Source organism: Dromiciops gliroides, chromosome 4 (genome assembly GCF_019393635.1).
Source record: "Dromiciops gliroides isolate mDroGli1 chromosome 4, mDroGli1.pri, whole genome shotgun sequence".
Classification (NCBI taxonomy): Eukaryota; Metazoa; Chordata; class Mammalia; order Microbiotheria; family Microbiotheriidae; genus Dromiciops; species Dromiciops gliroides.
In genome coordinates this window covers 266782467-266794150 of record NC_057864.1, presented here as the reverse complement: position 1 = coordinate 266794150, position 11684 = coordinate 266782467, and positions in this window count along the sequence as shown.

The window sequence follows — 11684 nt, the reverse complement described above, 5'->3', positions numbered from 1 at the left end:
TATGTGTATGTGTATGTGTATGTGTATGTGTATGTGTATGTATGCGAGGCAAGCCAAAACTCAGCCTAATTGTTTTAGAGGCAGCCAGATAGTGCACTGGATATCTTGAGATACTTATTAAGTGAATCTGTTCAAGTCACTTAACTTTTATCTGTCTCAGTTTTCTCATTTGTAAAATACGGATAATAGGGGGCAGATAGGTTGCACAGTGGATAAAGCACCGGCCCTGGATTCAGGAGAACCTGAGTTCAAATTTGACCTCAGACACTTGACACTTACTAGCTGTGTGACCCTGGGCAAGTCACTTAACCCTCATTACCCTGCAAAAAGTAAATAAGTAAATAAATATATAAAAATAGATAGATAGATAAATGAATAAATAAATAAAAAGGGATAATAATAGCATCTACCTCCCAGGTTTATTGTAAGGATAAAATGAGATGATATTTCTATAGAAATGGCTTTAAAGTGCTATTGTTTGCCTGAGTTTCCTTCTTTATGTTTTTTAATGTTACTTTAAAGACAATCCCTGAATTTTGCTATAGTTGATTTTTTTCTTATTTTATAGCTATTGTTATTCATTTTTTCCTCTTATTATCTTGAATGGTCAATATATGAGGGAGTTTTACTCACCAAGGATACCCCTTACTTGGCTTATAAAATGTTGAATATGTTTCACCGAAACATACCTTGAACTTATTTTATAGATTAGTAACCTATGTGGTTTATGAGGATAATCTATAAAACCAACATATTAATAAGATATTATCAAATTTTATTTAAATCATAGTCCTCTTATTATAGTCTTAATAGATATTGCATACAGCTTGATGCCACAGTGGATATAATCTAGGCCCAGATTCAGGAAGACTGAGGTTCAAATTCAACCTCAGAAACTTACTAGGTATGTACCCCAAAAGAAGTCAGTTAACTTCTGTTTACTTCACTTTCCTCAACTGTAAATTAGGATAATAATAGCATTTAGCTCCCAGGGATGTTGTGAGAATCAAATGAGATAAAATTTGTAAAGTGCTTAGGATGATGCCTACTACGTAGTAGGCAACTTAAAATTTTATTTTCTTCCCATTTAACTAAGCTTATTGGTTAGTATGTGTTTTCTCTTTGTTATTTCAGAGCTGAACTATAGACAGAGATCAGAATTGGTTTTGTTTGTCTTTCCCAGGGTACAAAACAGAGCAGAATAATCTCACAGAGATAGGTGGTGTAGGGAGACTCTGCCTTGCAACTTTTTCTGAATTACAATGGTTCTCAGAGCTAGAAAAAATAGCTTTTGATCAGTGTCCCCTGTCCATGTCAGCTAAGAGGTACAATTACCTGGCACTGAACAGGAATGGAGGAAAGGTGAAGAGAAGAAAAATAAACACAGAGTTTGGAAAAGCAAGGAGAATGAGCAGGGAGTGCTATGACATGGGAGTCAGAGGAGCTAGGTTTGAATACTGGTTCCACCATGTGTTCTTATACATCACTTAATTCATTTGACCTCAGGTTCCTCAACTGTAAATTAAAAGTACTTTAAGCTCCCTTCCAGTTCTAAATATATAAACCTTGGACAGTGGTTCACAAAACCTATAATCTCTCTCATTTTTCTCTTACTGATTCCCAGGCCATAAGCCATTTTCCCTAACTCCTACTCACCAAACTGGCCCTAAGTCAACCAAGAAGTAGCATAAGAGCCAAGACAATCTGGGGTTCTGGGACACATTGTAATTAGTAGGAGGATATTAGTTTTCTGACACCAAAAGAGGGAGAAAATTTGTGAGAGCTAGCATGCCAATAAGAATAGGGTGCTAGAATTAGTGGACGGAGAACGTGGGTTCAAATCCTGCCTCTGATGCTGTATGATATTGTACAAATCATTAATCTTCTCTGATACTGTTTCCTCCACTAAATGTGAGAAAAAAATTGGGGAGAGGAGGCAATTCAGGTTAAGTTGAAGTGGGGATGGATTTAATTGATTGTGTGACAGTTTCCTAAAGTATTTTTTGTTTGTTTTTGGTTTTTTTTCGTTTTTTGTGGGGCATTGAGGGTTAAATGATTTGCCCAGGGTCACGGTAAGTGTCAAGTGTCTGAGGCTGGATTTGAACTCAGGTCCTCCTGAATCCAGGACTTTATCCACTGCTACACCTAGCTGCCCTTAAGTTTTATTAAAAAACTGTGATGACCACAGGGAGAATCACCCAAAGGAGAAAGGTGTCTCAAATAGGGAGATGAAAATGGTTAAATTTGTAGTGGGAAAACTAGGTTATCTCTTCATTATCTTAATCTCCTCCTTGTGGGAGGTTCATATCCTAATTTAGAATTCTTGAGGTCCTAAGATGTACCCCAAGGCGGGTACCTTTTCCTCTAGGGGTGTGTTTTTGAGGTTTAAATGTCATAAGGTCAACTTAAGGACACATTTGATCTTTCTGCATATGTTTATAAAGACACGCTTAAACTTGTCAGATCCCAAGGGTCTCTCTGTTTAAGATATCTCTTTAATTTAAGATCTGGTTTCTAGGTGCAGTTTCTGTTACCTGTCATCTAGGAATATTAATGGCTATTAATGATTAATTGTCCCTGGTTACTGTCTCTTAGGCTTCTGTTGATAGTGTTGGTTGATAGGTTACTGTACTGTTGATAAGTCTCAAACCTCAGTTTCTCTGTTAACCATTTTAGCTACTATTGATCAAGTCTTAGGTTATCTGTTAACCCCTTTTAGCTCCCTCCATCAAAGTGAATTGCCCAGGCTCACACAGGTAGCAAATGTCTAATACTGGATTTGAACTCAAGTACTCCTGAGTCCAAGACCATGTTCTATCCACTGTGCCACCTAGCTGTCCGAAAATGTAAAAAGTTATAGGACATACTTCACAGGATAAAATAATATAATATAATCTTTGTAAACATTAATTGCTATATAAATAGGAGCTATCATTATTTTTTAAAACATAATGCTCTTCCACTTTTAATTGCTTATGTCTTGAACCAGCCTTCCAAAGATTTTTAATATGTTCTGATGCTAATTTGTTTTTTCACATAGTTGCCAAGCAGGAAGTAGGTATACTATATATATATATATATGCAGTGTCAGTAAAGGATGGACAACACCAAACTTTCCAGAGAAGGCAAAGAAATTTCCTTTCAGATAAAAAGGTAATATGACAATATTTCTCTCGGTGACAGAAGATTGTTTTATAAAATAGGAGAAATAATGGCATGAATTTAATGTCTTACTATCCAGTTTATCAAAAGAATCTCAGTAATATTTGGTGATGGGGGAGAAGAGAAGTTTATTTTCTATTAATAATGTACTGTTCTTCACATTTTATTATTTTGTTTTTCCTAGATAGACCATTTATTGAGGTGCACATATTATATTCAAATTCTAAAATAAATGTTTTAAGCTACATTTAGTGGATTTGGTGTAAGAATAGCCAATGTAGGAGCAGCTGGGTGGTGAAATGGATAGGGCATCGGCCCTGGATTCAGGAGGACCTGATTTCAGGTCTGGCCTCGGACACTTGACACTTACTAGCTGTGTGAGCCTGGGCAAGTCACTTAACCCTCATTGCCCTGCAAAAAAATAGCCTATGTAAACTTTGGGTATTAATTAATGAAAGGTAAGAGTTAATATTATTGAACAATTTTTTTCCACTCAATTTAAAACTCTTAGAGAAAAATAGGAGACTGTAGCAAGTATTACATTAGTATCAACAAGTCCCAGGAGTAGAAAAACATAGACAGACAGAAAACAAATTAGATTAGATTAGATAGACACACAGACAATAGACAGATAGATAGACAGACAGACAGATTGATTTGCATTTGTGTGTGGTGTGTGTCTGTCTGTGTGTACTGCTCAAACTTGTGATTTAGAATCACTCAGCTAGTATCTGGACTTCAACTCAGGTATTCCTGATTTCACAGTCGGCCTTCTTATCCTCTTTACCATGCTATCTCTCTGTGAACACATTTGTATTTTTAAAAGAACAATTTCTTGGATAAAATAAAAACTATGGAAGGGATTGAAAAACTGAAATCTGTGCACTGGTTAACCATTATGTTTTAGTAATCATAGTTACAATTTTGAAGAACATATTCAATCTTGAATATACATAAAGACAGAATCAGAGACCTAGACAAACAAAAAGGGAGAAACAGAGATAGAGACAGAGAGACTGAGAGAGACAGAGAGAAGGAGGGAGAGACAGTGTGGGGAGAAGACAGACAGAAAGAACAAGAGAATCAGAGACAAAGAGCCAGAGAGAGAGAGAGCTGAAGGGAAAAAGCTATTAAAAAGTCAGAAATATGAAAGCCCGTGGAAAGATTACATTATTTCATTGTGCCTTCTCAAGCAGATTTTTCTCTATAAGCATTTAATTAACTTTATTAATATGTTTTTATAGTTAAGGATCTAATGAAATATGGATGCAAATGATAAGATAATTTAAAAACTTGAAAGAAAGGGAAAATATATAATGCTCTATGTGCTATTTATTAAATGTAACTAAAGAATTATAATAAAAGAAAAAAAGTATAAACAAAGAAAGAGAAGGGAGGGGAGAGGGGAAGAAGGCATGGACAAGAAGTACATGAAGTTTTGGCTCCTTAGTTTGGAGACAGAAATGTTCTTTGTAAATAAATGGTCACCATAATTATCAGTCACAGAAACCAGAAGTGGTAAAGCCTACCTTAAGGGAGATTGAAGAATATCAAAGCTGAAATATTACTTGACTGGCACCTTAAAAAAATAAAGAAAAAAGTTTTAGTTTTAGGGAGAAAAAACCTTCTGGTTCAGGATCCAATTTGCAGCATGTCTTGAGCTCAAAACTTACTAGGTTATCTATTCTACACATTTCCAATACCAGTCAGTGAGTGAGCTGATGATTACAATTCCATCCTGAAAATCTGATAGCTTGAAAGACGCAACTCAAGAAACCAGAATCCTGCTTCCGCACAATTAGTTTGGGTTGTGAAAGAAAGGGGATTCCAGTAGAACTGACAGGTGATAGAAGTAGAACAGCTGCTAGTGGAAATGCTTTTCTGGAGGCATCAATAGAAGTTATATTTTTAAATCTTGAGACATTAATACTGTGGAATGGAAATATGGACAAACTTGTTTATTGGCAAACCAGGTGTTATGTAAGTGTATGAACAAGGTGTGTGTCGTGAGAACCATTTCATAACCAAACAAGTTATCCTAGACAGCTCACTATGTCAACCCACATTTCAAAGGCGCCCTTTCAAACAGCGTCTCATTTTCATATTTCAAAATCTCTTTTAAATAGGAAAATATTTTACAAGTCCAACTTTTAAATGAGGAAAAAATAGTGGAACTGTAAATTATAAGTCATATAGTCTAAATAACATGCTCAAGTTGATAAGACTTAAAACATTTATTTTTACAAAGCAGATCAGTAAAATTCTAAGATACAGAGCTCCAAATCCAGAATTAAAGAGATTCTAAGGTGCTGTTGCCCTCTCAATCGTGAGGAGAATTAAAATTCATGTTTGTCCTTTAGGTTTGTCCAAGTTAGCTATGGCAAAAACTAGGAAAAGAACAATTTGTCTTCCTTAGCTCTCCCCTTCTGTCTCTTCTTCCCAGTACCATGTTCTCAGCTGATTCCCTCTCTAAAAGACATCAGTCACAAACATCTTCGTGAAGGAGCAAAGTGTAGTAGAATAAGCAGTGGATGTGGAGTCAGGGAACATGGGTTTAAATGCCAGAGGTCCTACTTCACAGCCATTTATGCATACCTTGCATAAATCACCTAATCCTTGTGAACTCTCAGTTTCCTCATCTGTAAACTGGATCTAATAATAATAATTTTAAGTATTTCACAGAGTTGGAAAGAAAGTATTCTATAAACTCTAAAAGGCTATATAAACATAAACTTATATTAAACTGCTATGTTACCTTTCCCATGAATGACTATGCTTTAAAAGAATATGAACTTCAGGGCGGCTAGGTGGCACAGTGGATAAAGCACCAGCCCTGGACTCAGGACTTCCTGAGTTCAAATCCGGCCTCAGACACTTGACACTTACTGGCTGTGTGACCTTGGGCAAGTCACTTAACCCCAATTGCCCTGCAAAAAAACAAAACAAAAAAAAAGAATATGAACTTCAACCTTACTTTCCCCATCTATAAAATGAAGTTTCACTCAACAACCTGTGAGATCCCTTATAGTTCTAGATTTATGATCCTAAAAATAAGGAGGAGGAATCAAAGGAATGAATCTCTCATGGGGAACCTCCAGCTATCTTTGGTGCCTAGGTAAGAGAGAGAATTCCAGACGAAGTATTTTCTGTAGCCTAAAGTAAGTCTGGACTTAAGGATTCTAGTTCTATAGCCTTATGACTATGAAGGAGAGAAAATTTTCCTTTATCACCCTACCAATCTGTTTCTCCCAAATGCACCTTTAACATAATTGTAATTGTGTACTTCTAAATCTATGAACTTTTTTTTTACCTGTTTGTTTGGATTTGTAGTAAAATGTAGATTCAAATCTTTGATGAGCCATTTATTGCCTGTGTGACCCTGAGCAAGTCACTTCCCTCTCCCAGCCTTGGTTTTGTTATAATATAAAATAAGAGGGTTGGACTTGATGACCTCTAAGTTCTCTTGCCATTCTAAATCTAAGGTCCCATTGATATCTTATTTTATTTTACACCCCTGTTGGGTTCAATCATGAAAAAATTCAAATTGACCAATACACCAAACCCGAAACACTAGACCTTCCATTTTTCATTATGATGTCTTCAAGAATATCCTGTCTTAAGATTTTGCAACAAAATTGACAGAGCCCCAGATCATTAAGGAAGTCTGAGACAGAACAAAAATCAAGCATAGTTCCCCTCCTCCAACATTCAATGTCCAAGATTAAGCCATCTTGCTTTTGGTACGGTCATATGGCATTTTGCTGACCTAGGGAATCTTAAAAATCAGCTCTCAGGAAGCAGGCCAAAACATAATCAGATCAGACAGGAAATTTTGAAAAATTTCATATTTGAAATCCCAATATTAGATATTCATTAGTTAGAATAACTAAGTAATTGTCCCACAGGAAAATTATAGGTAGACAATACTAAATGAAGATGGGAATGGAAATATAAAGTATGAGTTAGACCTGATTATTTTTAGGATCACATTAAGTTCTAAAACAGTTATTCTGTGAGTATTACCCATTAATCTGGAGATCTGCCTCCTTGTTTTCAACAATACACAATTTTTGCTAAAAGAGTATGTGTTTAAATATTAAATGAGAAACTTCTCTACCTAGAAATATCACTTGTAGGCAGTGGTGAGAGGTTGGACCTTTGTATATAGTTTAGAAATACAAGTATATGGTTTAGAGATAACACAAACATTTGATCCTAAAGTAAATTGAGGTTAACAGTTTCATGTTATGTCATAGAGACTTGTAGGTGGTGTATTGGTGAGAACGTTGAATCTGGAGTCAGAAAAAACTAAATTTAAATCTAGCTCCAGACACTTAAGTGGCTATGGGACTCCAGGCAGGTCACATAACCTCTGTCTAAACCAGTTTTCTTATATATGAAATGTGGATAATAATAGCGCCTCATCCCCAGGATTGTTATGAATTCATATAAGCTAATATTTGCAAAGCAAATTAAGGCTAGCTATAAATGATAGCTACTATTAGCTACTATTTCTAGAAATTATAGCTCATTAAGCCTCCTCAGCTATGAATAGTTTACAGGGGAGTTAATCAGAAACTTTTCAACCAAGCAACTAAAAAAAGCTCTTTGACACAAATTAAGTGACCTCTGATAGATGGAGTGGATTGAAAAAGATCTATCAGAGAGAGGAAGATCAAATTAAAGGACTATGGAGGTTGGGGTCTTCTTGGGCTTCCAAGGAGCATTATGTGGTTACTCCCAGCGGGGCTTTGGGAGATGGGAGGAAGAAAAGAGAGCTGAAATAAGAAATGGGAAAAGTATGCTTCCAGTGGACTTACCTGGAAGTTAATTCTTTACCCCTGGGATAAGAAATGCTGGACAGTAATCCCACTGTCACAGACAGTACCCGATTTCCTATTTATGTTGTGTTAATCTTTTAATCCTAGAAAAAAAATACTTTAATCCCAAAACTGCCATAAACCTGGTCTTCCACCCTTCTCCACTTTGTTCAGGATTATAGCTCCCTTGAAGTATGGGCCAGGAAAGGATTTCCTCAGCTTTTCTCTTTTAGTGCGTCTTTGTCTGACTACCTGGGCAACTTGGTGTCAAATACCAGAAGAACAATTAATAGATTAGGGAAGTGGATAGATAGACCCATCCATCTCAAGTGTTTTGGGTACAAGAACAGTCAGCTCCTAAGAAGCAATATGATCCTTAGTGTTTATTTGTGCTGCATTTAGGGACCCCCATTGCTTGGAGTCTTCTCCCTGGGAAATATTTTCAGAATACTGACAGACAAGTAGGAAACTCTGTTGAAAGAGAATTGGTGAGGTTGGAAGGAGGGAGAGGGAGAGAGGCAAAGAGAGACAGAAATAATGGGAGAAAGGGAGAGGGAGAGGTAAAAGAGAGGGGAGAGAGGAGAAAAGGAGGAGAGAAAAACAGAGAAACAGAAGGGAAGAAAGGGAGGGGGAATAGTAGAGTGGAAGGGAGAAAGGCAAAAATGAGAGAAAGGAAGGGAGAAAAGGGGGGAGGGAAGAAGAAAGATAAATGGGAAGGGAAGTAGAGGAGATAGTATTGAAAAGAAGGGGAAAGGGGAATTTAGGAAAGAAAAGGGAAAAGAGGAGGAGGGAGAATGAGAAATTTCTGGTTTATTATAAAGAATGAAGAAAGAACTGTTAATGTTTATGCAACCTGGGAATGCTACTCATCCATGTACTCCACCTCCTTACTCTATTGTTTGTCTAACTACTCTGTTATTTGTCTAGAACAATCCTAGGAAATGGGAATTAAACTTGTGAAGCTGTAAACTGCCTAGCCACACAAAAATTTTATTGATATATTTAGTTGAACAAGGAGAGTATTGCATGATTCAAAATATAGGAGATGGGAAAGTACCTTTGTCTGGCTCAGAAACATAGTTCTTTGAGAGATAAAATCAAAAAGTTTTGCCAAGAAAGGTTTGAGGGAGAAATTTCAGTCCAGAAAGAAAAGTTCACAGCTTCTCTCTCTCTCTCTCTCTCTCTCTCTCTCTCTCTCTCTCTCTCTCTCTCTCTCTCTCTCTCTCTCTCTCTCTCTCTCTCTGCACCTCTATGTCTATGTCTCTCTATCTCTTTTGTTGTTGTTTTTTGTTTTTGTTTTTGTTTTTTAAGAGGGGGTGGTTAGGGTGGCAGCTTTGCTTGCCTCTTGTTATCAGGGGAACAAGTTTGCCTAGCAAGCCAGAGTTAATCAGCATTCCAGTTTTTGTTTTGACAAGCCATTTTAATAAGTCAACACCTGTATCTCTGCAGACAATCAGGGCTTCCAGGAGCTATACCTGAAGGACTCCACTTAAGGATCACCTACATCATGTGAGCTCCTTGACAGGGACTGCTTTAGTTTTCTAGTTGTATCCCAAGAACTTAACATAATGCCTTGTGCTAAGTAAACTCAAAATAAATTATTTTTCATTCATTCATTCATTCATTCAACACTTTACTGAACACTAAAAATTGTTACCTAAAAGATGAGGCCTCCAGATCTGAAACCAAAAGAAATATTTTTTAAAATTACAATTACTACTATAGCTAGACCAGAGTCCCAATCTCCCCAAACTAAAGTTACCTCATGAGACAGCATGATCTACTCAGAAACAGGACAGTCAATCAACAAGCATTTATTAAGCACTTGCTATGTTCTAGGCACTGTGTTAAAGCACTGTATGTTACAAACAAAGGCAAAAATTCTGTCCCTGTTCTCAAGCAGTTCACATTCTTATAGGGAAGACAGTTGGTAAAATAACTATGTACATGAAAGAGGAGAGGGGAGAAGAGAAGGACAAATGGAGAGAGAGGGAGGGAAGAGAGGAAGGAAGAGGGAGAAAGAGAGAGGGAAGAGGGAGAAAGGGGGAGAGGGGAGAGGAGGTGAGAGGGTGACTGGTAATTTCAAAGGGAAGGCACTTGTGTGAGAGTGTGGGGGAAGAGAAACTAGAAAAGATCTAGTGAAAAAGTTGAGTTTGAGGCTAAATCTTAAAGGAAGCTAAGCAGTGGATTTGAAAAGGCAGAGCATGCCAGGTATGAGGGACAGCCAATTAAAAGGCATAGAGTATAGAGCTGGAATAGCATGAGTGAAGAACAGCAAGTTGGTTAATGAGCCTGGATATGAGTTCTTGGAAAAGGACTGATGTGTAGGAAGATGAAAATGCTTTGAAAGGCATTAAATTTCAAACAGAAGCCTTTCTATTTGGTCCTAAGGTAATAGGAAACTACTGGAGTTTATTGAGTAGAGTTAGACCTGCACTTGAAGAAAATCACTTCGACAACATACTGGATATGTAAAGTGTAAATGAAGAGCTGGAAAATGATATGAAGGTTGTAAACCAGGGTGACTAGAAGTGTGCTGGTACCTTCAACAGTAATAGGAAAGTTAGGAAGAGGGGAAGTGTTGGAAAAAGTTTCATTTTTTGGATATGTTGAATTTGAAATACCAATAGGACAAGATTCAAAAAGCAGTTAATGATACTGAGATTCAGAAGAGTGGTTAGACCCAAATATACAGATGTGGGAATCACTGGCATAGGAATGAAAATTGAAACTTATGAGAGCTAATAAAATCCCCAAATGAGATTATATAGAAGGAGAAAAGAGCACCTAGGACACAACTTTGGGGGACAGTCATGGTTAACTTGCATGACCTAGATAAAGATCTTTCAAAAGAGACTGAGAAAGAAAGGTCAGACAGATAAGAAGAGAACCAGTATAGAACAATGTCATGAAAGCCTAGAGAGAAAAAAGGATCCTGGAGAAGAGGATAATCGATGGTGTCAAGTGTCACAGAGATGTCAAAGATGAGAACTGAGAAAAGGCCATTAGAATTGGCAATTGAGGGATCATTGGTAACTTGGTAGAGGGCAGTTTAAATTACATAATGAGTTCCTAACCTGAACTACAGAGAGGTAAGAAACTACAGAGAGGAGGAAGTAGAGGCAGCTAGTATAGAAGACTTTCTCACAAAGTTTAGCTGAAAAATATAGGAGAGATTTAGGACAACATCTAGTTGTAATATTTGGATCAATCAAAGTTTTTGTAACAGAAGAGGAGACATGATGATTTTGTAAACAGCAGACAAGGCACTAAGAGTGAGGGAGAGATTGAAGATATGAGAGAAAAGTGGAATAATAATAAAAATCTAATAAAGAAGATAGAGATAATAGGGTGCACACAGAGAAGTTTCCCTTGGAAAGAAGAAGGGATATCAGAGACAGAAGTAAAAAGGAAATAGTGGAGAAATGCGTTCAAATGATATGAGGAGGAGGGGGGAAGAGGGATCAGCACTCAGTCATGGCCTCAATTGAACAGGTGGGGTGAATTAAGAGACGAGATCCTCAGCTGAGAGGATAGGAGGAACTTAAAAGATCTGAAAGGAGTGTCCTAAGTGTACTGAATTTATAAGGGAATTATAAAAAAATGGCCATGGTGCAATGAGAGGCCATTTGAGGTCATTTAACATAAATTTGTAGTAGATCCTATCAGCTGGATTTTGAGGAAACTACCTCCACCAACACA